General features: G+C 39.9%; 1 protein-coding gene across 1 annotated transcript in view; it reads right to left on the reverse strand.

The window, feature by feature from the left end:
* The window catches only part of LOC131686688 (frizzled-like), a 120991-nt gene that overhangs the window by 68746 nt on the left and 24276 nt on the right, over positions 1-27969 (reverse strand). The window lies entirely within an intron of this gene.

A 27969-nucleotide genomic window follows, 5' to 3' on the forward strand; every position in this document is an offset into this window, starting at 1 on the left:
ACATTCCACCGTAAATATTTTAGGCGCTTTCATGGTGGATCAGGTTTTCGCGAATCAAACCCGTCGTCGGACATTCCACAATTAATTAGCGTTGCCCATATCGGTTTGGCAGGCTACACGCACATACACGTCCCAGGTCCCAGATGGTTGCCCTGAGGGGCTCCTCAATCATTCCGTGACAGTTTTGTGTTTTCAAATCAGTTCATCTGGTGAAAAATCAAGCCTTTGGGTGACAAAGTCCGCTGGAGGCTTCAACTCTAATTTATTGTTGCTGTCAGCTGTGTGCGCCATGGAACCTCGGCAAGGTGAACGAGATTGAGTTGTTAGATTGCTTGAAACATATTTGAATAGGCGATTAACAACCAGCTAAATCGGCAACTGTAACTAAATCCTTTTCTTTGAATTAGTTTTTTTGTCGTTACACTGTTTTCTCCAGTTCAGATGAATATATTCTCAAACCTCTATCCACCCACGTCACTAAAAGCACTTTCAATTAAATCTGTTTCTGTGCAATGATTTTTGAATGACACACTGACAACCGACTGCTCACAGGTTACACGACAATTCCATCTATGATGGCGATAACTTCATCGTTTCAACTCAACAAGGCATCGCCTTCGTGTCGCCCCGTGTCCCATCCGATGTCGCCTCCGGCTGATCACCGGGGGACAAAACATGTATGCGGCAGCAACAAGCAGTCCACTGAAAGCCTGAGCCACCTTCGAACACAAGTGTCCATTAGTGAGAATTTTAGCCATTTCAGGTATCTGGTGAGCTATTTGGATGTGACAGGAGCAACCGGTGCTCTTCGAGAAAGCAATTATTTATTCAGATGCTAATGCATGCAAATAAATCAAATCTTTGCGAGCTATGAATGGATTGGACGGTTGTCCATCGTCCACACTGACGTATGCAGCTTGTATGCAGCTCTAAAATGTTGGTTGAGTGATTCTTGCCTACCTACGCTTTTGTCTGAACTATTAACTACAAGATCTGATTAGTATGGAGTGCTTCGTTCAACAAATCAATTTGGTGTATGCTTGGGATATCCGGACCGACAGAGATATGTAAAGTTTGAATTATTCAAACAGATGAAATTTGATTAACGATTCTTGACAAATTGTCGATTAAGGTGACAATCTAATGCTTGATGGTAGTTCGTGGGAAAATGCAGCGTTATATTGAATTTTTTTAATAATGATTTCCGCGAATATCGCAGCATCTATTCAAATTGGTAAGATTTTCAAATAAAACAGTAAATATTAGAACTATATTGCGTCAATTCCACAGAATATAAGCAATTTATGACAGGTGAATTTAAACGATAAATGAAGGAGGATAGATAGCACACGAGGACAGATGACGAACAACAAACGGCAGACCAGAGACAACAGACGATAGACGCCAAACGACAGACGACAAGACGACAGACGACAAGACGACAGACGACAAGACGACAAGACGACAAGACGACAGACGACAGACAACAAGACGACAGACGACAGACGACAGACGACAGACGACAGACGACAGACGACAGACGACAGACGACAGACGACAGACGACAGACGACAGACGACAGACAACAGACGACAAGACGACAAGACGACAAGACGACAGACGACAAGACCATAGACGAAAAGACGACAGACGACAAGACGACAAGACGACAGACGACAAGACGACAGACGACAAGACGACAAGACGACAAGACGACAAGACGACAAGACGACAAGACGACAAGACGACAAGACGACAAGACGACAAGACGACAAGACGACAAGACGACAAGACGACAAGACGACAAGACGACAAGACGACAAGACGACAAGACGACAAGACGACAAGACGACAAGACGACAAGACGACAAGACGACAAGACGACAAGACGACAAGACGACAAGACGACAAGACGACAAGACGACAAGACGACAAGACGACAAGACGACAAGACGACAAGACGACAAGACGACAAGACGACAAGACGACAAGACGACAAGACGACAAGACGACAAGACGACAAGACGACAAGACGACAAGACGACAAGACGACAAGACGACAAGACGACAAGACGACAAGACGACAAGACGACAAGACGACAAGACGACAAGACGACAAGACGACAAGACGACAAGACGACAAGACGACAAGACGACAAGACGACAAGACGACAAGACGACAAGACGACAAGACGACAAGACGACAAGACGACAAGACGACAAGACGACAAGACGACAAGACGACAAGACGACAAGACGACAAGACGACAAGACGACAAGACGACAAGACGACAAGACGACAAGACGACAAGACGACAAGACGACAAGACGACAAGACGACAAGACGACAAGACGACAAGACGACAAGACGACAAGACGACAAGACGACAAGACGACAAGACGACAAGACGACAAGACGACAAGACGACAAGACGACAAGACGACAAGACGACAAGACGACAAGACGACAAGACGACAAGACGACAAGACGACAAGACGACAAGACGACAAGACGACAAGACGACAAGACGACAAGACGACAAGACGACAAGACGACAAGACGACAAGACGACAAGACGACAAGACAACAAGACGACAAGACGACAAGACGACAAGACGACAAGACGACAAGACGACAAGACGACAAGACGACAAGACGACAAGACGACAAGACGACAAGACGACAAGACGACAAGACGACAAGACGACAAGACGACAAGACGACAAGACGACAAGACGACAAGACGACAAGACGACAGACGACAGACGACAGACGACAGACGACAAGACGACAGACGACAAGACGACAGACGACAAGACGACAGACGACAAGACGACAGACGACAAGACGACAGACGACAAGACGACAGACGACAAGACGACAGACGACAAGACGACAGACGACAAGACGACAGACGACAAGACGACAGACGACAAGACGACAGACGACAAGACGACAGACGACAGACGACAAGACGACAAGACGACAAGACGACAGACGACAAGACGACAGACGACAAGACGACAGACGACAAGACGACAGACGACAAGACGACAGACGACAAGACGACAGACGACAGACGACAAGACGACAGACGACAAGACGACAGACGACAAGACGACAGACGACAAGACGACAAGACGACAAGACGACAAGACGACAAGACGACAAGACGACAAGACGACAAGACGACAAGACGACAAGACGACAAGACGACAAGACGACAAGACGACAAGACGACAAGACGACAAGACGACAAGACGACAAGACGACAAGACGACAAGACGACAAGACGACAAGACGACAAGACGACAAGACGACAAGACGACAAGACGACAAGACGACAAGACGACAAGACGACAAGATGACAAGATGACAAGACGACAGACGACAAGACGACAGACAATAGATGACAGACGACTGAAAATAAAAGACAAAATGTAATGTGTCTTTCGTCTTTAGTTTTTTGACGGCTTCAAACACGCTCAGTGGTTTAACACGAATTTCATTTCTAAAACTAAATGCCGCATTCTTGTACAATACTTTCTAAAACTAAATGACGAAACACGTTTATTCAGTAAACTCTTTCCGTTTTAATTTTGCACTAAACAAATCTTTGAACAGATTCAAGGTTTTTTGATTTTAGTCGACTCATTGCGGAAATTTGTCGGACCGTGGGTCTTTACATATTTACAAGATGTAAAAAAATGCATAACAAATATTATTCAGTGTCCTACGGATTCGTTGGCGTACCTTTCTATTGCATGTTAAGACCTTCTTTCGCGGCGGGGAAACATTTGCCTGCTCTCCTACGTTACTTAGTGGATTATTAACTTTTTTCTTGTCGTACACGTCAATGTTATTATCGTTAATCCTGTCTTGGGATTCACGATCAAATGTTCTTCCTTGCCTAGTTATAGCACTTACTGGTCATGAATGTAAGCCCGCTATTATTGGTATTAACTTCCTCGCCGATGGTGCTAACTATTTTGGTGTGTTGGGAACTGCTTTTTCAGTTACTATAATGACCTGAACTAGTGCCAGAAATTCGGAAATTGATTGTAGTTTAGGTGATGGTTGGTTGACCATAGATGAGTGAGGAATCCGTTGTGATTAGTAGTGTTGCTATTCTTTCGATACTAGTAGAGAATCGATACTTCTGCTTCCGTTATTCATTTATTTGGACAACACTTTATCGATATCGATACCATATTTGTAATATCAAATAGTTTCAACCGCAAGAACATCGTTAGAAATAGTCGGAAAAAAATTCTTAGCGTAACTTAAGTTTTTTCCTTAAGTTACTTAACCAAACTTCGCAACATTCAACAAAATGGCATGATAAATCTACGTGAAATGCGTGGTGCATATATACTTGCGAATAGTGCTATTGGTCGTGTCTTAAATCGCGATATTGATGATGTAACAGTCAATATGAACTTTGATAACATAGACAAGAAACGCATCTATGATTCGGCCACCTCATTATCTTCCGATGATTTGAAAAGAATTGTATCACACGGTGGCAAGAAAGAGTTTCCACACGTAATTGGTACAAATGCAAATGCCCATGACATAATTTGGGGTAGTTTGGGAGCTCTGTTATCAATATGAATGGATCTGACTGATGAAATATTTAACCACCAAGAATCAGAATATTCCGAATACATCGAATCGCCAGAATTTGCTAGATTTGGCAGGGAAAATGTGTGGGATGTAACCCTCTCCTCCGACAGTATCACGCATAAGTTGGCAAAACGGCTTGTACCAAACCAGTTTAACCCGTCGGTATCCAATCGTTATTATATTATTTTTGATCATTTGAACGCCTCGCTAGTCATCGTTACCTTATCTGAAATCTACGATTTGCACGAAGAGAGCCTTGGAACTAGGTTTTAGGGATATTTTCCAACGATTGAATTTCCAAATGACTTGGATAAGCTCATGCATAAAACAAACTCACTCATAGTAGTAGCATACCAAAAGGCTTATTCACTTTCAGTTTTGAATTCATCTAGAAGAGATTAGAATCGCATACGCAGAGACGCGTCGGAGACAGATTTGTGAAACCTTCGATCTCTCAACGAGACTAATAATTACTTTCGAAACCGAAAGTGAAGTCTAGATCAATTAGAACTGCTAATGATAAATTCTCGTTTGACGAACATGTGAACCGATTCATCATAGAACGAGCAGGTAGGAATCTATACGCTATAGGCACCAGTAAAGCAACCCAACGCTTTGTTCTATATACGGTGCACCGACAGTATTGTATCGTTGCCCCCGGCTGCGCAGTGAAATGAGTCTGCCAAAAGAAACAGAAGTACCCGTGCTACGGGATGACACGATTTCGATCTGTTTCGTCAAAAACTGTGTTTTGATTACGTTTAGAACTTCATTGCAAAGAACAACATGCATCACGAGGTCGAAATTAACAACATCAGAATCAAGATCCCCGTGTTTATAGAAAATGACATATCCATGAGCTGGCACCGCGTACTAACGATGAAATGAATTGTGTCGCAACACGGAGAATCTATTACGAGTGACACTTGTAGAAACTTTTTCACCAGTATTTCCAACGGCGTTCGTATTGTGAGGATGCGAGACTACCATTACTATCGAATTCAAATCACCGAAGGATGGCGTAGTCTATAAGCAAACAACGCTGATCACATATCCCGGGTTGACGCGCCGACGCAACTAGTCAAAACTCATCTTCTACAGCCAACTCAAATCCCCAAGCAGTGACGGATAAGGAAAACTAATGCTTCACTACCAAGGCAAGGGATCGCAATACACAGCAGTAAACTGCGTCAACAAGATCTGGCAGACAGACATTCTTAATAATTTTTATTTTTTATGAAAAAACTTAAATGATCCACGGCTCAGTTGTACTAACGCATTGAGCCGTGTCAAATAATATTTTTTCTACGTATCCTTTGTAACTTATTCTCCTTTTTTATATTGCGATATTTTTATATTGCTTCCAGAGGCCCAATCGAAAATATGAAGTGCTACTTCATATAGTCGAATCTAAGCTTTGACATTATCCATAAACACGAGGTTATTGCCTTTGATTCTACCACTGTCACGATCAGCGACGTGTTGTAGTTTGTTATGCAAAACAATTTGATTTGCCTGCGGAAACCTATTGACCACTATCATTATTGAATGCCTGATAAAAAGCAACTGGATCGAGGTGACTTTGGTAAGCATAAAATTTGAAAACTAAGCAAATATTCCACCTAATGAATATCCGGTCTAGTATAAAAAGCCCGAGGTCGGAATTTGGTAGCACATTTAATCAACTTAGTGCATAAATTATCAACAATTATTCGAAAATACTGAACCATCATACACTAGACAGAATGTTTCAAGGCGCAATAGTTCAGTGAGATGTTGGAGCACATGTTTTTGTTTCATCTGAACCGTACAATCAAAATTAAACATCAGAATGCCGACCCGCGCGAACATCTGAAAACTCAAGCGAATATGGTATCGGTTACACGATTATATAAAACGAGTTGAAAAATGCCAACTTATACACACACTAGCATACGCGGCATAAAAATGTCCACACGATTAAATATGTAAACATAGAAACGACTGTGCACTTCGCGATAATACAAATCTGGTAACGTATGCGCACATGCAATCATGACAGTCCGGTGAGCATTTCAACATGTTATAATTTACGAATTTATTATACTAACGCCGGTTTCCACGCTATCATGAATCGGTTACGTCTGTCGTCATACTCATATACCGACATAGTCGGATAATATTGTGACTTGGAAAACCTCCCTTCCTTCCAGCTATGAGGCGTATACTCAAAATCGGTTATAAAACCGGATCGCTCAAACATTCAAAAGCACACGGGAGTATGGAAGCGTTTACACAGTTATACAAATGAATTTATACATGCGAAGTTGTATACACGTGACACAAACCCCAAGCAAACGAAAAACCCATAATTTTCCTATGCCCATAGTCCAAATTCACTGCACTACATGGTGGTATGATAGTGTTTGCGATGGGTTCAAGCCATAAAAACACCATCACCATGGTCCGGAAGATTCAATATAAAAACATATGTTGGTATAATTATGGGTTTTTAAGACCATTTTATAGTGTTTTGGTGATTGTGAAATTTAGCGGGAACCATATTAATCGTTTTTTATGGGGTTGTATGGTGTGTGAACCAACAAGAATTTACTCGGACGCCCACACATCATATTCGTTAACATTCTAACGCTTGAGCCCTGCACGATAATATTGCCGTGGTCACAAACGCGAACATGCAATTGCGATCATCTACACAAATCCACACTCATGAGCTTTCAAATATAAAATCTCTCCTGCGATTGAGTGAACGTTTTGGCATCTACGAATTTATAAACGCGATCTCAAATGCGATACAAACGCACAATCCCTTGCGACCGTGAATTGATCACTTCCGGAAACCACCACCCTGGCGCTCGGTCCCAGCAGCATAAGACCATGTCTTTAGTATGACTATTCTTAAAAAATAAAATACTCATGTATGGACTAGACAATGAGTTTCAAAGTGACATTGTCGTCCACACTAATGATATGGGAGAGCAAACTTTCTTGTCACATCACGCTCGCGGTTCGATCGAACATTCAAGAACCCACACGAATATGCAAACACCACACGGTTATACTATCGAATTTATGCACGTCAAGTTACGTACACACCAGCACACGTCCCAAACAAACGCCAACGCGATCAAACACGTTCACATACAAACGGTAGAATCCTTTACGATCAATCCCATTTTACAAAACCTCGATTAGCCTTCTCATTGCGTCAAAAAAAAATCGAAACATGCCTATTTTTTCATGTTCTATAGTGGTGTAACCCCTTATGTACATGTAAGGGCCATAGACAATTTTTTTAATATAAAGACACGCGGAGCGAAAACAAAAAAAAACTTGGCTGTACGTTTTACTAAGTTATTTTGTTCGCTAGTTTTGGCAACCGAGAGTTGTGTGAAGACATGTAGTGATTTGTAGTTTGAATTAAAGAAACTGAATCTCTCTGGTAGAAAGACTCGCCATCTCTATCATTTGTTTACCATTGATCTGTTAGTGTCATTCCAGTCGAGCACGAGACCTGTCAATGGCCCTCGTTCGAGAAGCATTCGAAAAGATTTTTCTCGGATTGAGTGCCTTTGACAGGTCGCGTGCTCGATTGGAATGATACTGACAGATAAATAGTAAACAATCGGTTGAGATGCCGAATCGTTATGCAGCGATTTAGCTTCTTTAGTTTGAATAAATGCAGGACAAAATCGTTTCCTGGAGTATTTCGCAAAAACACACAATCATGAAGCTCAGAAATGATCTACGTTACTGAGCCTGTGTACATGTTTTTCGTTGCTCTAGAGAGAATAATTCGTGAGAATATATCGCGAATGCAATAGGTGAATAACAATATCGCCTTACAGTTGGATATTTAGCTAATATCATTCAAGAAGTCGATAATTTTATAATTTTTAGACTGCATCTACCAGCAGTACAAAAGAAAAGACTAGAAAGTCGATCAATAGCTTTATAATTTTTAGCGTGTTTAAAATTATTCATTTCACTTTTACAGTTAAAGTATTTGTTCGCATAAAGTTTCGCTCTTCGTGCGTAAACATAGTTATATGCATTTTTTTATTTAAATCTCAATACTCCCCACACGTTACTACCTAAATCCGCAATATTTGTTTACATTAGTCAATTAGAACCGTTGTTTTGGTTTCAGTCTCCGCGCATCTCTATATAAATATTATCTCTGGTAAGGATGTATTGATTTTTAAGAAGAATATTTTTTTCGATTTTGATAATACATGATTGTGTATTCATCCCTACTCCCGAAATATAGCGAGAAATTTATATTTTCCGTGTCATTGCGTTTCGTATTTTTACTCACTGAAGCTTATTACGAAAATCGAAATGAAACATAAACTCGAAGCCCCCGCATAATCAATGATTCTTTTCGACAACTGTATCTTTTGTGCTAACATTATTACAGTGGACAGGGCTGCCACCATTTTTCAAAGAAAATCTGGCATTTCAACTAAAAATGTCTGGTTAAATCTGTCACGTGACAGTGACCTCAAAGTCATCGAAATTTGACATACATTTTGATCTTCGTAAAAAGTGCACTAATATTTTTTATTTTTTTTTTGGGAAAATATGACCCAAATTTCCAAAATTTGTATGGAACAGATTCTATAATTTAAAAATCTGGCAGAATGAGCGGTTTGTCTTTTTATCTGGAAGCTGCATAAAACTGTCTGCGCCAGATAAATCTGGCACAGTGTCATCCCTGGCAGTGGATGATAATAACAGCAAACGTCAGCTACGCCGGCTTTCAATATCGGATTTAAATATTTATTTGAATTTTTCGAAAAAATAGGATTCATGACAAAAGCATTTTTATTTTGTGTGACATCAACAGAAAGGGAAAAACTTGCTATCTGAAAAATTCACATTGATTTGTGATTCGATATGCAAGCTACAGCAAAATAACGTTCAAAGTTTTTCGAACCACTCCCAACTTTTTACCGTATGTTGTCTCTATCTCCGTCACTGATCGCAAGCGAAGGATGCTGCCTCCTCCTAGTCCGAACCGTATATGACAAGTAGCTCAAGTAGTTGTGTACTTTTTTCCCTTCTCAAATATCAGCATGCATGACTTTCAAAATGTTCTGCCGAATTGGCGGAACGCGGTGTCTTCTTCAAACGACCATATAAATTATGGCCGACAGGTGCAGATAATCGCTCCTTAGCGCTACTGCTCCCGGAATTCGTTCCGTCTCCTTGCCATTGGATGATTCTCGAGAGTCCTTACAATAACACTCGAGTTGTTTTTTTTTGTTTTTCTTAGGGAGGAGACGAAAAAAGTACCGACTTTTCTTTGTGGGAATATTGTCCCTAGTCCATTTTTTACGCTCCGTAATTATCATCATTCTTCTTCGGTTAATATTTTCTAATGACACATGACCACTTGAACTAGAATTCATCCGGAAAGGTCACAAAACAACAGCCTCAAGGACTTTTGGTAACGTCGAACCGCTTCGAAGTTAATTAAAAACTCAGATCATTAATTTATGCCTCAAATTTATTTGTTATTCTCCGAACACGAACTGTAGGAGGGGGGCGCAACAGTTTCAAATCCTTCTAGTCATCGTTGCTAACTAAGATCGAACGATGCTAAAGTCCGTCGTAGCCAGAACATGCTTCAATTAATTTTCGAAGATACATTCTTTCCGGCGGCTCGGCTGTCAGACAGCCGCCGAGACCGTACAGCCCCGCCTCTTCAGGATTTTGTTAATACACACCGGCCGGGGTCAGACCGGCAGACTGCCTCAGCCAACGTGCAAGGTTAAGCCCACAGACGATAACGATTGTTCAAAGCCTGTGCTCGTAGTTTGAGAGGCTAGCAGAACGAAATGTGGAAAAATAAAAACCGATTTCAAATCATTCTTTTGTGCTTCATTTTACCATCGATCGATGGATGAGATTGGATGGCTGGTCCGGCCAGACAAGTTCGAGGAGTCCTTCTGGCTGAGGGGAAAACAAATGCATTTTTCAGCGCGGGATAATTGAGCGAGAGTGATTTAGGATGTTTTTCGAAATTGACAATTCCTGGAACATTGCCCGCTTCGAATGGGTTGATTCAATAAATTTGAGTTGGTTTCATGTCAAATAAAAGATTATTATTCATGGGAGCAGGTTGATGGAAGATTTTTTTTTTGAAACAGAACGTTAAGGGTACAATACTGGTTCTACTCATCATCTGCCGAAATGTAGGAGTATTGAACTTCATTAAAATTGTAGATTATCTGATATTTGCAGGGATCTACTGAATCACGGGAATTTCTGCTTCAAGTCAAGACCGATCAGGTGACAACTATCCGGGTACGGTGATCGTTCGAAGGCATTGCGCCAGGGAAGATATTTCCTGTACGCTTCCATTCCTGAGGTTCCTTCCTAGCTGATGATCCAAATCCGGTATTCATTTTTGAGTAATGGGCGTACCAGCAAGCAATATAACCCCTAGTAACAATTGAGGTTTTATGGCATTCTTGAAGCCCTTCTTAAAACTTATAACGCACTTGTAGTGTGCTATAAAACTAGAAATGCTACTCGGAAGCGCCTTCGAACAGCAGTCCCGATCGATTTTGGAAACAAAACCGAACTGTCGAATTGCTGAAGGTTAACTTAGCATCCAACAAGAAGCCAGAGGTCGCTAGCGTGAACCTTTCACATCGATTTTGAAGTAGCAAAGTATCACATCAATTACGAGGTGTAAAGTGATAACTTGACATTTCGAAATGTTGACTATGAGCGAGTTTCGTCGACATCAACCAACGAATATATCCAACAGCCCTTGAAGACGGGCGCAGTCATCGATATAGCGGGTAACCAGTCTACAGCTTCAAACTATCTGTGAAAACCAGTTTGCATCCAATACCAAGCATCATTGAAGAACAGCACAAACAAGAGTGGTTCCATTTTGCTACCTTGTGGTACTCCAGATTTGTTCCTAAACTAAGAGGAAACGCAAGAACCTAGCTGCACACGTAGGACTCTGCAACACAAGTAAGAACTTAGCTAGTCAATATGTGAACGCCTAAAGCAACTGACTGGTGCCGAGTGATTTTTCGTTTAGCCAAGCACAGAAGCTCTCGATCGCTGACGAGTATAGGGAAACAAACTGTCTTTTGGCATAAGCGCCAAACGCCTGCGAGTATGCGACCCTGAGCTCCTGTGCGTGGCTGTATGATACATCAATCGGTAACAGCCAATTGGCTTACACTTAATCACTCGTTCTCAAATGGGGCAGATATGGGGTCATTGGCGGTAAAGCAGGGCACTCTTAAAGCTGTAGCAAATATCGTGGAGTAAGCTAGAACAATTATCATTGAGAAGACAACTCCATGCTGTACTGCGAGAATTAAAATCTCCGCGAAGCTTGGAGGGGTTCCCTAATATCACAAAATTGCCGATGCCCAACCAGTCCCGTGTTGAAGATTCTTCGAGCTGGTATATTTATCACCACATGGGGATCATCAGAATCTCACTCTTTCTTGGCTTGTGTGAACTGTTTGGATTTAGTGTCTAACTGGCAGCAAGTTGATGCCTGTTACTGAGGAGTGGAACACAAAACAATAAAATTCAACTTTTTAAGTTGAAGTGTTTCCAGTTGAAATTTTTGTGTCGTGCAGCTCAATCGTGTTTGTTATTTATTCTTTCATCCACCTTACATTTGAGGACAACGCCATTTATTGTGAATTAATCTGAATTTTACAGACAGGACCATAGCGTTATCTTCTAGTGCCTTTGGGTGAGTCTTAGTTTTGCGCACCTTTGATGTTTACATTGACCTTCCATTCAATCCAACTCTCGAACAGTAAATATCACGATTATAATTATGTGGCACGCTTACCCTCACTTATTTTATAAATAAGATCACGATTTCATCCAACTCGACCAACTCCGCGCAAAGAACCTAATCACTATACGTCACTGTTGTGCTATCTTATGATCAGCGCAATTTAGCTCATTTAGAGAAAAACGATTTTCATAGGTTGAGGTTGAATACCTCGAAACTTATGAAAGGTAATTAAGAATAGAAACTGATACTTCTATTTGGTCTCTGTTAATCTTTCAAATATTGTGAAGATCATTTAACTATATTGAGAGTTTTTATTAAAAATGTAAGAAAAAGATTCACTCACACGTGTCATAAGTGTGTAGACAAAAGACAAAATTAGTATGACATGACATAGTTGTGCATGGAAAATTTTCTATACCAATAAAGCATTAATCATTAACTTTTTTGCATATCTTGGGCTTAATTTTGTATAGAAATAATATGTGCGATGCATTTTGAAGGAGTATCGAAAAAATAGTAATATTTTATTATAGTGTTGCCAAATATGGATTATTTCCAGTTTTAAACTAAAGCTGCAATTTTCTCGCAATACACTATTTTTATTTTGCAAATTATTATTCCATTGTGTTCCTCAGACACTATATAGAAATACAGTTATTGGGTTACATACATTCTTATTTTTCAAAAAATTGAATCTTTTTAAATTTTATCTGAAAGTACAACTCTTTGAGAATATTTTCTCAAATTTTCATATCCATCGGATACATAGATCGAAAGTTACAGCGCTTCGAAGCGCGCCTTGCCTACCAGGGGCGGTGGTAACTTAAAATATCAAACTCGCAGAAAGATATGTAACCTTTTAAAACTTCAATATAACTTGATCCAATCCTAAGATACAGTGATTGGAAGCAAAGAACTAACAATTTCTCATGAAATTTCTGGCTATATATCAATAACCAAGCAGAATTTCAAAATTTTGAAAACACCACTTTGTAGAGTAGTTACAGTCAAGTATTGTGGCATATCTAACTTAGTTAAGCCCAAAACGGCGTTTGTCGTAAGATAGCACGACAGCGACGAAGTTGCGATGGCGGCCTGGAAGAGCGGTCCACTGGTATGTTTGTGTTGTGTGTGTTAACCAACCTATCTCCCATTAGCCGCTAGCAGAGCTGCTAGATGATTTTGTTGAAATTCTGTATCCTCGTTGTAAAAAATTTGTATTTCTCTGTACTTATTGAAGAAAATGAATTTTGATAATCGATGTGCATTTCAAAGTTTTAAGTTTTTATTTCATTTTTTTAGTTCAACATCAATTTTATGATAACACTGAATCAACAATTTGCCTCCACAATACTCGATTTGTAGCTGCATCTCTCCAACGTCGGTTACGCCCAACACCACCTGGTCCGCCCATCGTGCTCTCTGCGCTCCTCGCCTTTTTGTACCAACCGGATCACTAGCGAACACCATCTTTGCAGGATTGTTGTCCGGCATTCTTGCAACATTCCCTGCCCACCGTATCTTTCCAGCTTTGGCCACCTTTTGGATACTGGGTTCGCCATAGAGTGCAGCGAGCTCGTGGTTCATCCTTCGCCGCCACACACCGTTCTCCTGCACACCACTGAAGATCGTCCTTAGCACCCGTCGCTCGAAAACTCCTAGCGCTTGCAGGTCCTCCTCGAGCATGGTCCAAGTCTCGTGCCCGTAGAGAACCACCGGTCTTATAAGCGTTTTGTATATGGTGCATTTGGTGCGGGGGTGACAGTTTCTTCTGGAGCCCATAGTAGGCCCGACTTCCACTGATGATGCGTCCTCGTATTTCACGGCTCAGGTTATTGTCAGCCGTTAATATGGATCCTAGGTAGACAAAATCCTCCACTACCTCGATGGTATCCCCGTCGATCGTAACGCTGTTTCCTAGCCTATGGTTTTCGGATCCGCCTACCAGCATATACTTTGTTTTGTACGCATTTACCACCAGTCCGACATTCACTGCTTCGCGTTTCAGGCGAGTATACAGGTCTGCCACCGTTTCAAATGTTCGGGCGATAATGTCCATGTCGTCCGCGAAGCATACAAATTAGCCGGATTTCGCGAGGATCGTGCCCCGGCTGTTGAGCCCGGCTCGTCGCATCACACCTTCCACAGCGATATTGAATAGTAGACACGAGAGTCCATCACCTTGTCTCAGTCCCGTCGAGATTCGAATGGACTGGAAAGTTCACCCGAAATCCTTACGCTGTTTTGTACACCGTTCATCGTTGCTTTGATCAATCGAGTCAGCTTCCCGGAAAAGCTGTTTTCGTCCATGATTTTCCATAGCTCTACGCGGTCGATACTGTCGTATGCCGCCTTGAAGTCGATGAACAGGTGATGCGTTGAGACCTGGTATTCACGGCATTTCTGGAGGATTTGCCGTACAGTGAAGATCCGGTCCGTTGTTGACCGGCCATCGATGAAGCCGGCTTGATAACTTTCCACGAACTCATTTACTTTAGGTGATAGACGACGGAAGATGATCTGTAGGCGACATTCAAAATGGTGATCGCTCGGAAGTTCTCACACTCCAAATGGTCGCCTTTCTTGTGAACGGGGCAGATCACCTCTTCTTTCCACTCCTCCGGTAGCTGTTCGGTTTCCTAGATCCTAACCCGTGCAGACAAGTGGCCAACTTTTCCGGGCCCAACTTGATGAGTTCTGCTGCGATACCGTATCTTTGCCAGCTGCTCTGTTGTTCTTGAGCTGTTGGATGGCATCCTTAACTTCCCTCAACGTGGGAGTTGGTTCATTCCCGTCCCTAACTGCACTGACGTAGACAAATCCTCCGTTGCCTTGGTCATCTGTACCTACATTCTCCTCGCCGTTCAGGTGCTCGTCGAAGTACTGCTTCCACCTTTCGATCCCCTCACGATTGTCCGTCAGCAGGCTCCCGTCCTTATCCCTACATATTTCGGCTAAGTTTTAAGTATAGTCTACTATAAATTCAAACATTAAAAAGCAGTTTAAAATGTGTAATTTGAAGTAATCTTTACATTTCCCGATTGTTTTTAATTTTTTTGAATATAAAAAGTGTTATGGTTAATTTGACAAAAAAATTGTTGAAGAAATGGTTATTCTTAATGAAAACGGCTCCATGAAAGGTCCGCCAATAACGTTGTCAATTGAAATTTCAAAAACTTGTATAAATCTGTATTGTGTATTGAAAATCTGTATTCTGTATCAGACCTGTATCTGCGCTAAAAAATCTGTATAATACAGATAAAAATGTATAAATGGCAGCTCTGGCCGATAGTGATTGTCAGAAAAAAGATGTTTGAGCGTAGTTAAACATATTCATGCAAATAACTTGGTCCACTACTTTAGGTAGGAGTTAGCTTAATTAACTTTCTGGATGACTCATTTCATATACAGCGTCAGACATGTTTCTAGGTCATCGTTCCATCTACCAGCCCCACCTTAATGTTTGTATCAATTGGATTTTAACATTACAGTAAAACTTTACATTCCTTTCCGGAAAGAAATAGACGCATATTTGGTGTATTGCCTTGATTTGTGAGCGGTCCAGTATCATGAACACATCCAAAAATTCCAAAGGCATGCAGAGCAAAAGAGGACGCGATTGCGTTTGTAAGAAGTGGTAAACTGCAGACCAACAGTGACATGGTACAAAGAGAACCCCAATAAATTCAACCAGAGATAGCGTAGCGATACCACCCAGGGTGACTCACAACTTTGGAAGTCGAACTTGAAGAAGGCGATAAAAAAGGTCGACGAGCTCTATGAGCTCGTAAAGGACAAGCACAATGTACACACCAGTCAAGCTAACGTAGTGACGAACATTAAATCTATATTTGTAACAGTTACTGAGCGTGAGCAGAAGGTGCTCTTGAGCTGAAACTGGCAAAAAGAGGAAGCCGCTGAACACGCAACGGCCGAAACTGAGAAGACACTGAGGAATCACCGTACTACTAGCTCGGAGAAAAGATGAAGGGATATGCCGAGGGAGCGAACTATAATTTACCAGCGATCAGTGGAACGTTGCAAAGGACCGTGGCTGACGCATCGTGGAAAGCCAGCAAACGCAGCGGAAAAAATGGGTACAGAAGGAAGAAGATGAGAAGCAAGAAAAATACAAACCTCCCCGGGAGAGGTACAATGGTGATGCATTGATCGTTGAAGAGAACGATAAGACAATGTACGCGGCTCTTCTCAAGGGAGTGAGAGAGGACCCGCAACTGAAGAAATTGGGAAAGAATGTCGTTAAAACGAGGCGCAGTCATGGAAGGTAAGAAGACTGAAGAAGGATCGTTCTGTAAAGATGTCGGCCTACCACGAGCTCATCGTTAATTTCTTGAGCAACAAAGCAAACGTGAGAGCTCGGTCACAGGAAGTCGTGGTCGTGCAAAAGGGTCTGGATGAGATCATGACTAATGCACTAATCTAGTAATGAAATCTAGATGTACCTTCGACGATCCGGATCAGAAAATCATTTAGGGACAATCAAACGGTGACGATTCGACTACCGGTGGACGTTGCTAACAAGCAGACGAAGATCGGAGACTGTAAGAGCCCGGGCAGGTCTGTATTGTATAGAAAATGCGGAGGAAAGAAGCACTTTTCTAGAGACTGCACAAAGCAACCAAGGTGTATGACCTGCAAACCGGAGGACGGAAACAACCAGACGTTCGGCGGCTTCAAATGCCCTGCGTATATAAAGACGGTCTACAATTCAGGAGATAACTAATCTTAATCTCAATCATTGTGACATTGCACAGAAACTGTGGCAGTGGACAACAGAAACGAAGTACGACCTTGCAATTATTGCAAATCCCTATCGTGTTACTCCCGATGACGGTAGTAATAGAAGGAGATTTAGCCTTAGGCCGTAGAGAAGGTAGATCTTTTTGGAAACCCTGGCGAAGCTGGATATAAGGCTGTGCGACGAAGGTTTCGCCTAGCACATTCCGCAAAGACGGTCGGGAATCTATAGCCGACGTAAAATTCTGCAGTCCATCGCTGAGGAATAATATGAATTGAGATATGGAGATAGATTTCGACGGCGAATGCAATCCGCGCAGTCATCGCGAGCGCGAAGCAAAGGAGAAGGGGTAATTGCTACTGACCCGTGGTGACGATCGATTTTGAGAATGTGCAGCGTCACCTGGATGAATATCACCGTAGCGCTGCACAGAATACGGAATCTGGACTGCCTCTGAAAGGTTCTGAAAAGTTGCTTCCAGAACCGAGTGTTGGTCTACGAGACGAACATGGGGCAGAGATCGATTAGGCTCACGGCGAGAGTACCTCAGGGCTCCACATTCGGCCCAATGCTGTGGAATATGATATACAACGGAGTGATAACGCTGGAACTGCCCATGTAAGTCGAGATCGTCGTATTTGCATACATGTCATGAGATGCGGCGCTCCGGTCAGGACCGCTGTGCTGAACTCAAAACGGAATCGGACGAAGGCGACGAGCACGATTCGCCTAATGGCTGCTTGCGACGCGATCGCGAACAGAACGATACTGTCGGAGGCGGTATGGTATGCATCTGCATCTGCATCGCTCAGGCTGACGTCGTGCAATATGCTTCTAGTAAAGGAATATACGGAATGTAAGGGAATTCGTCAGAGCAGCCTCGATGGCTAACGAGACGAATTGAATCGAAAGGTATGTGACCTTCGGTCCTCCGGGCCTCGTTTGGGAAGACGGTCTTCAAAGGTTTTATCAATATCAGAGAAAAAAAGAAGCAAAACCGGGGTAAGGATTGTGCAGGCGGTTTCTAGCGCGCATCTCAATAACCACTACCCTACAAATACTATGAATCTTCCATGGATGGACAGACTTCGAATAATACAAGACATGTTTTATTTATCTAATATCAAGCTTATAGAGACCAGGTAGAAACAGGTTCTATTTGTATGAGTTTTCTCTATGAAACGACAATCAATTCCAAATATTTCCTTCTCTCAATATTGAGTTGTACAAACGATAAAATCAATGAATTTATTTTTTATGGCACAATTTAGATCAAACTGAGTTATAAATTCCCACCTTTATTTTATCGTTCTAGTTTAATCCCAGAAATGTCAAACCTAATCGGCTCTCATTCAATTGATTCAAATTTATCTCTCGGGAATAGCACCTGACACCATCAGAGATGTCAGTCGTATGACAATAAAAAAATTTCCTCGGATTCTGTGCCACTTGATATAAGGATTCAGCTTATAACAAGTGATAAAGAATTTGGGTTGACATTTTAATTACTCTCCCCGTCGTTTTTTTTGAGACGGAGATTCAGCCAAAACCTGCTTACTTCGCAGCACAGTTCCGATAGATGCTACAGAGCTGAAACAACCGTAGAAAAGAACTCCTGCTGATGCTGGTTGTATTGAAAGATCCTTTTTGTTCGATTTCCATTCCAGAAATTTTATGGGATTACTTCTTTTGTGTTTCCAAAGCCAATAAACCACAAAAAAGATCGAAACAGAGGTGATGATTTTCTTTCTTTCCGTCTGTCGGATTTTAGAACGGTTGTGTATGTGGTTTGGAGTATATTTCTGGTGCGACCCTTTTTATAGCGGCAAAAATTTACGGCCGACGGTAAAAGTCGTCGAGCTGTGGGATGAAAGAGCAGAAAAAGCATTGCTTGGAAATGTTTTCCGACGGGGTATGCAGTTTCCATCAGAAAAGTGCCTGCGGTTTTCTGTTGTGCATTTACAGACTAGTCGTAGTAAAGCGGAGATTGGTTGTAAAGAAAGCCAAGTGATAATTGGTCTTGAACGACAATGGGGGCAGTCAGAATGGGTTATTGTTTATATGTAATGTCTGGGGAATGTTTTGCTCCAACTCAATTCAACTATAACGAAAAGTGTGTTGCAATTACCGAATAAAATTCGCGTATGTGAAGGGGGAATGAGCCTAAAACTCGGGCGATCTGTTTTTCTTTCACTGTTTAGAAACACTCCGGAAGCTGCTGGCTACATTAGATGGATGGATCACACCTACCGACGGATATTTAACCTAAAAGCTTTTCTCAGCCTACCAACCGACCGACTAGCATCCAGTCTTTTATTGAAGTTTGGCTGTACAGGGCGCGTATTCCACTTCGTGCGCTCTCTGTTTGTTTTATCCCATCATTTACCTAATGCGTTTCGGTGGTATCGATTTTACAAGAGAAGCTGCTAATTGCACCTTCGAACTTCCAACGGGCTTCCAGCTTGGGTCGTGAAGCGAACCCCGTGCTGTGAGAGGGAGTATCGTGTTGCAACAAGGCGCGACTACGGTGTGGACAACCAACCGTGTTGGGGTATAAAGTGCGCTTCAGTCAAGGTTACAGCGTTATAGTGTATGTATGTGCTATGTAAGAGTCGCGGTTTAATGTTGGATGCAATATTATGAGAGCGGAACTCCGACCGACAAAAAAACAGTAGTAGGTGGAAAGGTTTGAGACTAAGGTTGTGCAAATCGATCCAGTTGTCCCTGAGGAAAATGAGTGACATGACACACGAATCAAACTTTTTCAGATCTCAACGAACTGAGTCCAATGGTATACTGCACTCGACCTTCCGAACCGGTATTAGGTGGTTGATTTTCAGAGTGGTTGTATAACCTTTCTTGATGAGAATGACAAAAGTAACAAACGGATTTAATGCACAGTGCAACGACAGCTCATGCTATAAATAATGAAAGATATCAAACAAAATCTAAGTTCTGTTTCTTATGCAACAAATCTTCCTTAACAATGTAAAAATATAATGTTTCGTTCTGAAGTCAAACGTAGAGGACCCCGAGGTTAGGTGTTGGTAGGGATAAGTTGGTGGAATCATTTTTTCTCGATTTATAATAGACGTGTGGCAATGTCTCTTGTGACGCATTTTAAATAATGTGAAGTGAATGGTTCAATGTGTTTATTTCGCATTTTATTTTATTTTGATTTTCCAACCGCAATTAGTGCAAGTTCCACATTTCAAATATTTTTAATATTTCATTTTACGCTTGATCATATGTTATCGTTATGTATAAATAGCACAGCAAACTATCATATCATATATCATTATAGAAAAAGACTCGTAAAAATGTGCACAACGAGTCAAAATTGTTATGACAGTGAATCTTTTTTCTGTAGAAATTGATTTGTAATCACATATTACTAGAAACATGACTTAAATAGCATCCAGCATTGATTTAATTCGCATTTTAATTAATTCGTGTTCAATTGGAGTAGGTCGTAGAGCACTGAGAACCTATATTCATATAGAATCATTGAAAATCTATTTTTGTTCACAGTTGATCGTATATTATAAAAGCCATTCTTATGAGTGGAAATAGTCATTAGGCAACATAAACATGTGTGCGACTTCGATATAGATCTCAACGACTTCAAAAGTTCAAAAGATTTATCATATCACAACATATAAAAAACCGATCTCGCGAAATTATGACTTACACAGAACAAATATTTTGTAATTTTAAGTTTATTTTCATGCACATATTTGGAGCATGAATATAAATGTAAAATTAAGTTCCACCACAAACACACACGACTTGTCGTGCTTTCTTCAACGAATTTTATTATAATTTTACACGTGGATTGAAAATTACAGTTTCTTTAAACGGAAAACCAATGCGCTTCTTATGTATTTTTACCCGAATACTGCTGTAAAATGAATGACATGTAATATTACACGAATGAAAGTGTAAAATTGTATGCTGTTCGATGCTCCAATTGCTTTTAACGTAATTTTCAATCAAATTTTTTATTCAATCGTTGTATGTTTACATTCGTATTGATTTACATGTCGTTTAAATTTCATTATTTTTTGGTGTGTATCTCATATCTTTCAAAGTGCTGTATATATGGCAAATTTTTATCAGATAACCGTTACTATATTTGAAGGTAAGGCATGACTACAAAATATTGCTACGTTTGTAATGATGGTAAATGGTTCAGCGTAGTTGTCCATGTGCTACAATCCAAATGTCGCAGGCTCGAATCCTACTCTGCGATAAAAAATAACGAAATCTTCCAACTAAGCCTCGGCTCTCTGCAACATTAATATCACAGCAAGTTTGTTTTTCATATGTCGCCACCCGTCTACTTTTTAACGTATTTTGCTATGTTGGAATGATGATGATGATGATGATGATGATGAAAATGTATCTTCATTTCAGGGTATTTGTCGATGGCTACATGTTGTTTTTTTTGTTTTAAGTGACACAAAATACATATCTTTTCATCTTTGGAACTTTGAATTTGAAACGGTGTTTTATTCATTGAAGAGATTGTTCTGGAAATGACGAACCACCTTGGTGGAATTGGGGCTCTGTTGGAAATGATTGATGTGCCTAATAACTGTTCCTAGTGTATTCGATCTTCTTTACCGACGAAACTTGTTAAATCGTATATAGTGTTTCGTAGTCGTGCACGAATTATGGATATCGTATATTAAGTGAGATTATGTCGCTTATGCAATTGTAAATATATTCTATAGAATCGCTTCAATACTAGAAATTATCGCGCCTAATGTGTACATTGTTTTTCAGAAATCGCCAATTTCAATAGCTATCTATGTACGTATATCGTCTCCAGTTTAGTATGCGTATGCCGATTGTGCAATTCTTGCGACTTTTTGGTGGTATGTAAACACATATTATTCAGTTAAAATTTGGATATACCATCAAAACGGCTTGTTTTGAATCTTCCACTATTTTTATTTCTGATATTTACTCCAACGTAATTATGTTCAATTTCACATCAGTAACGCTTATATAACGCTTTTATTTGTGGCGATATTTGTTTTTGCTTTGTGAACTTTAGTTACGGTTTCCGCCATATATTTCCAAATCGATTGTCTGTACCTGAACTAGTTCACAAATTTATAATCATAATTCATAAAACCAAAAGTTGACTCGTGATTTTATTCCTATATTTAGGAATTTTATTCGGTTGCCGACTATATGAAGTGAACTGTATCATGTTTTATTCCATCTTGAGCATGCTCTGGCTTTCGTAGTTGTGAATTAGTTCGCAAAATCATAATATATTTTCTCGTGAACGATTTCGCGAATCTCGGAATGTTATTTATTAATCTCTTACATAATCAGAAACTAGTTCAAGATTCCGAATATGTTAATCACATTTTAATATCTGTGGTCATGAAATAGTTCTTAAAATCAAAATATTATTTATGTAAACGTAAACTAATTCAAAATTTCTAACAAATTACTTATTATTGACCATTCGTGCTTATACAATAATTAAATAAATTAAACAGTATTACTAATGGAAACATGAACGTGGTCGTGATTCCTAGTATAATAGAGGAATTCCACGAAGATCCGTCCGAAAATCATTAAAATCGTGACCGACCATCTTAGATTCCGATGAAACTTTGCACGTTTCACCGTCATGGAAGACTAAATATTTTCCACAGGTAATAAGATTATTTTGAATCAAGAGCAACTTTTCAAAAGGGCGTAAACGTTTCTACATGAATGAATTTCAAAAAAATTTTGTTCGATTACTATATTTTATACAGTTGCTTTCATGTAACTTTCAAATGGTTTACAATATCGCCTTCATGTCAAAAAGAAAATTGCAGGAAAATTTACGGGCCTTTTGAAAAACCTATTATTTTTGATGGAGAAATGCGACTAACTTATGAAAAGGTCGTAATAAAACAAAATAATTGTGTTGTTAAAACAAAAGTTAAAATATCTCGAGAACTGCTACATTTTAGAAAATTTTTGTTAAGAGCATTTCAATTTAGAATGGCGTTTAGAATCATATTCAAAAAGAAAATTGGATTTTTGACTGCAAATAGTAAGAATTATAAAAATATGTCAAAAGTTGTTGTTAGGAAAACTTTTTTATTGAAAGCTTCTCCATGATCCAAATACACTAAAAAAGTTGCTTTTACGTCTTTAAAACGATTAACATTAAATTTTTCACATTTTATGATGGGGTAACGCGAATAACTTTTAAAAAGAGCATAATTACACGAATTAATTGTTTTGAAGGAGAAAAATTTCAAATATCTCGGAAACTATCGCATTTTGGAAAATTTTTGTTAAATGCATTTTGATTTTAAATGGTGCTTAGAATTATATTCTGTAATAAAATTACAATTTTGTATGTCAATTAGTATGAAATTTAAAAACATGTACGAAGTTATTGTTAGAAAAACTTTTTTACCGATTTTTTCTCCATCATGCAATCACATTCAAAATGTTTCTTTTCTCTTTGGGTTTTTGGTAACAAAATATAAAAAATTTAAAAAAATGGGTTTTTTCGCCATTTAAATTTTTATCATAAATTTTTGTTTTTTTTTTGAAAAATTACACATTTTTTTCAGTGTATATTTTTGACAGACAGAAGTATTCATTCCCTGTAACTTGTTCTCAGAGAGTTTTTCTGTATAAAATACAGTAATCGAACAAAAAAAATTTGAAATTCATACACTTAGAAACGTTTACGCCCTTTTGAAAAATTGCTCTTGTATCAAAATATTCCAATTGCCAGAGAATATCATGGAGATTCATACAGTGAACACACTTGCAAAGTGTCGTTCGAATCGACGATGGTCATATTTTGCGGTCGGCCGGTTTCTCATGGAATCCCTCAATAGTCATGCCTAGGCATGCGTGCCAGATAAAGTTTAAAAATCACAAATATTCTTCATGTATACGGGAATTGGTTGATGATTCCTAGTATCATGGTCACGACTGGTCATTCGTGCTCGTGTAATAGTTGACAAAATCAAATCGTGAACTGTTTCATGATTACTAGTATATCATTCACAACTGACATTTCGTGCTCATGAAATAGTTAACAAAATCATAGAATAATCACGTATTCGTGAACTCCTTCATGATTGCTAGTACATGATTTACGATCTAGCTCAAGCTTGTGGTATTTAAAAGATGTCCCTAATTATTTTCACTTTCACGCAATTTTGCACATGGTCATGAAATTTACACAAAATTAGAATTTTTCGCATTGAGTTATTTCCAGTTGCTTTTCTCATATATTTATATTCAGCTATTAGCAACTACTAATAGGTGCGAACAGCAGATATAATTTATTCATACAATTACTAGCTTACTCCACCATATTTCACAACGTCATATTTGGTCCCTCCTAAAAGTGCTGCGTAATTTAAGAATGGTTTCAATATCTTTACCTAAAACACAATCGGTTGCCAAATTTGTGGCTGCAGTTAAGGCAATAATAACAACTGCAAACGCTGCGTCAAGTACTTCAAACTTAACAACTAATACCACCAGTGAAGGAGCTACCACCAAGGATGGAGTGCTCACATTCGTGACCCGCAAGGGCAAGAAGCCATGAAGGCCATCTGATCGCGAGTATCAAGGCATTAATCAAGATGATGGAAAACGACAACGAGAGAGACATGGATAACCCTGAAGTTTACGAAAGAGGGAACATGTTAAATGAAAGTGAAAGTGACTAAGTTCCTGAAATCGTGAACATAAATCACACTACTCTGTTACATAAATAAAACAAACAAAACTACTCTGCCAGAAAAATCTGATATGAATCAAATATCAAAATAACGTGATAAGAAATTACGAAAATCACAACTAAGTTCCTGAAATCTTGAACGTCGTTTAAGTGTCGGTTCTTCTATTTGATATAGTTTATACAAACCTGTGCATCCTCATATTATGAACAAACTAAACGTGTCCAGCAAAGAAGCACAGTAACCCAACCAAACATTGAAATAAAACGCTATGTACATTTTTAGCGCGAATTAGTATTTTGAAAACAAGAATAGTTTCAGGCGTACGAGTTTTATTCTTTGGGAACTTCAAGTCAGTTGGGCAATTGAAGAATCGTAAATCGTGATCTTTTTATGAATTAAAGAACGGGGTTTTCCGTGTGCTCGAACCATGGAACTATACTCGAAGAACAAATTATTGATATTTAGAAATTTCGGAAATATGAAGTGTTTTCCATCCCCCTTAAGTCGATGGATAAAATTACATATTTTATAAACTATATCATGAAAGTGTTTAATGATTCTGTGAACTAACACAAGCATGTATGGTGAATCGTGACCAGTATTCGCAAATGAACATCGTACACAATGTTCTGTGCTCATAGTAAACCCACACTTCGTGTACAAACTCAAACAAGCTGTTTCGTACCAAAACACGTGCACATATTCACTTGCACAATCGAACCCCATGTACGTACACGGTATGCGTACACATAGGTTCGTGGCATCAGTTTTCTCTTTCGCACTCTCATCGTCACTAGCGATGCGACTCTTTTTGCCTTGTGTGAATCGTTCTCGTGTACGCTCCCGGTGAACGTACACTGATGGTTGAACTAGAGTTTGCACATCGTTCGCTTGAGTTCGATGTTCGAGGTGAACCGGTACATCGAGACGAAGCATGTGTGAGGTTGAACGTGTGCACGAAATTTTGTACACAGGTACAAACTTGTTCATGTTCATGGGAAGTCTGATCGTGACAAATATATTAGAAATCATCAACCATTAATGGATCCATGAGCAATATTCAGTGTTTCGTGAAATAGCTTACGAGAAAATATGTTTTGATTTTGTGAACTAATTCATTATCAAGATGTAATAAATGATGAATTAGTTCACCTCGTACAGCAGGACCACAATGTTCTTAAATTTATCAAAACAATCATGTTCATTTTTTATAAGTTATAAACAAGCTCAAGGACAGAAAAACGATTTCGAAATGACAGGGGAAAATTAATTAAAGATCACACTAAACTAATGTGTAGATAACACATTAAAGTGTGCCATTCGCATATTCGCGTAGTTTCTTGAATAATCGTGTGAACCGTGAATTTGATGTTTACTTTAAATTGTACGGTTCAGAAACAAGAAGAAAGTAAGTTCAGTCTGCTTCCTCATCTCGTACAGATCAGAAGCCAAAAAGCTACCTGCTTGCGAACAGCACACAAACAAAAAATACTACCCGCGCCGCGCCGCTCTAACGTGTACGTGTAGCATATAGACACAGGAAAGTTCCGTTGCAGCTAACTGCGAGTGAAATGAGTGAACAACAAAATAAATTTCGCCCATTACGGGAGAACACAATCGCGATTGATTTTTCGCAAACCCGTCTTAGACCTTCAGTGCGCGAGGTGGAACAATTGGTCAAGGTGAAAATGGAACTTGATCTTACAGAGATATCACACGTCCAGCTTCACCACACCAGGAATGTAGTACTAATAACGTTCAACTCCTTAGCCGAGGCAGAAAGGTTCGTAGCAAAGAACAACATGCAACATGACGTCGAATATGAAAACGTCAAAACCAAGATCCCCGTGTATATGGACCTTGATCTAACGGAAATTCGCCTCCATGATCTGGCACCTCGTACTAGCACGGATTATATTAAAAGATTCATGTCGAAGTATGGAGAAGTGGAATCCGTCTCTAACGACACTTGGAGAAACTTTTTCCCTGGCATTCTCAACGGTGTTCGGGTTGTGCGAATGCGGCTGTACCAACCTATACCATCTTACTTGACTTTCGAGGGCAGATCATCTCAAGGTGTTAACTACATACAAAGAACCCTATGCACATACCCTGGGCAGGTGCCCACGTGTCAGTTCTGTAATCAGACTGCACACTACGGTAAGCCATGCGCCAAAACAACTAAAGAAAACTCATCTTCAACCACCACTACCAAACAGCCTTCAACATTTGCTGATACACAACAAACAGCCGGCCAACAAATGAATGCCGGACCAACAATATTCCACGGCATCCCAAAGCCAATACTCACCGTACGCAGGGATGAAATAAACAAGAAAGAAGACGGCTATATCAAAGTCACTCGAAAACACAAAAAGCACCAAAAATCTAACAGCGACAACCATTCTAGTGATGACGATATGGACACAAACACAAGCGAGGGGGAAGGCAGACAGACTGATCAGCAAGCAGCAGAAGGTACACCCTACCATCGCTCACCACCGAGAAAGAAAGTCAACACAAGAAACGGAAAGCAGTGCACCCAGGATAGTCGACAAAAATAATGTTCGATGGTCTATATATATTTTGATATCTATTTTGAATGAAATTTTGAATTTGTAATTTTTGAAATGTACATTATTTTCAAAAAGGCGAATGACCCTCGAGGTTAAAGCCTTAATAAATAAACAAACAAACAAACAAGAAAGTAAGTTTCCTCATATCACTCAGAGTCCAAAAATGTTTTTTTTTTCCATTTATCAAAATCAGGCAAAAATGGCGAGACAGCGACGCTACTTTCTAAAGCACCAGAACTTGAAAATTCTATTTCATTATTGCCTCCGCACACTCGTTTTTGCTTTGAGATTGAGAGCGACATAAGTCCCTTCGATATTGAACATAGTGCTGAGCGAACGAAAATATACTATTAACCTTCCGGCAGTCGCGCTAGTGCACTGAGTGCACGCTGCTCTAAAAATCATGCGAAATCGTCTTAGAGCACCAGCGGCTGCTCGATCAGTGGGCCATAAGCGCGACTTCCGGAGGGTTAACGATATTTACT

This window comes from Topomyia yanbarensis, chromosome 3 (genome assembly GCF_030247195.1).
Source record: "Topomyia yanbarensis strain Yona2022 chromosome 3, ASM3024719v1, whole genome shotgun sequence".
NCBI lineage: Eukaryota > Metazoa > Arthropoda > Insecta > Diptera > Culicidae > Topomyia > Topomyia yanbarensis.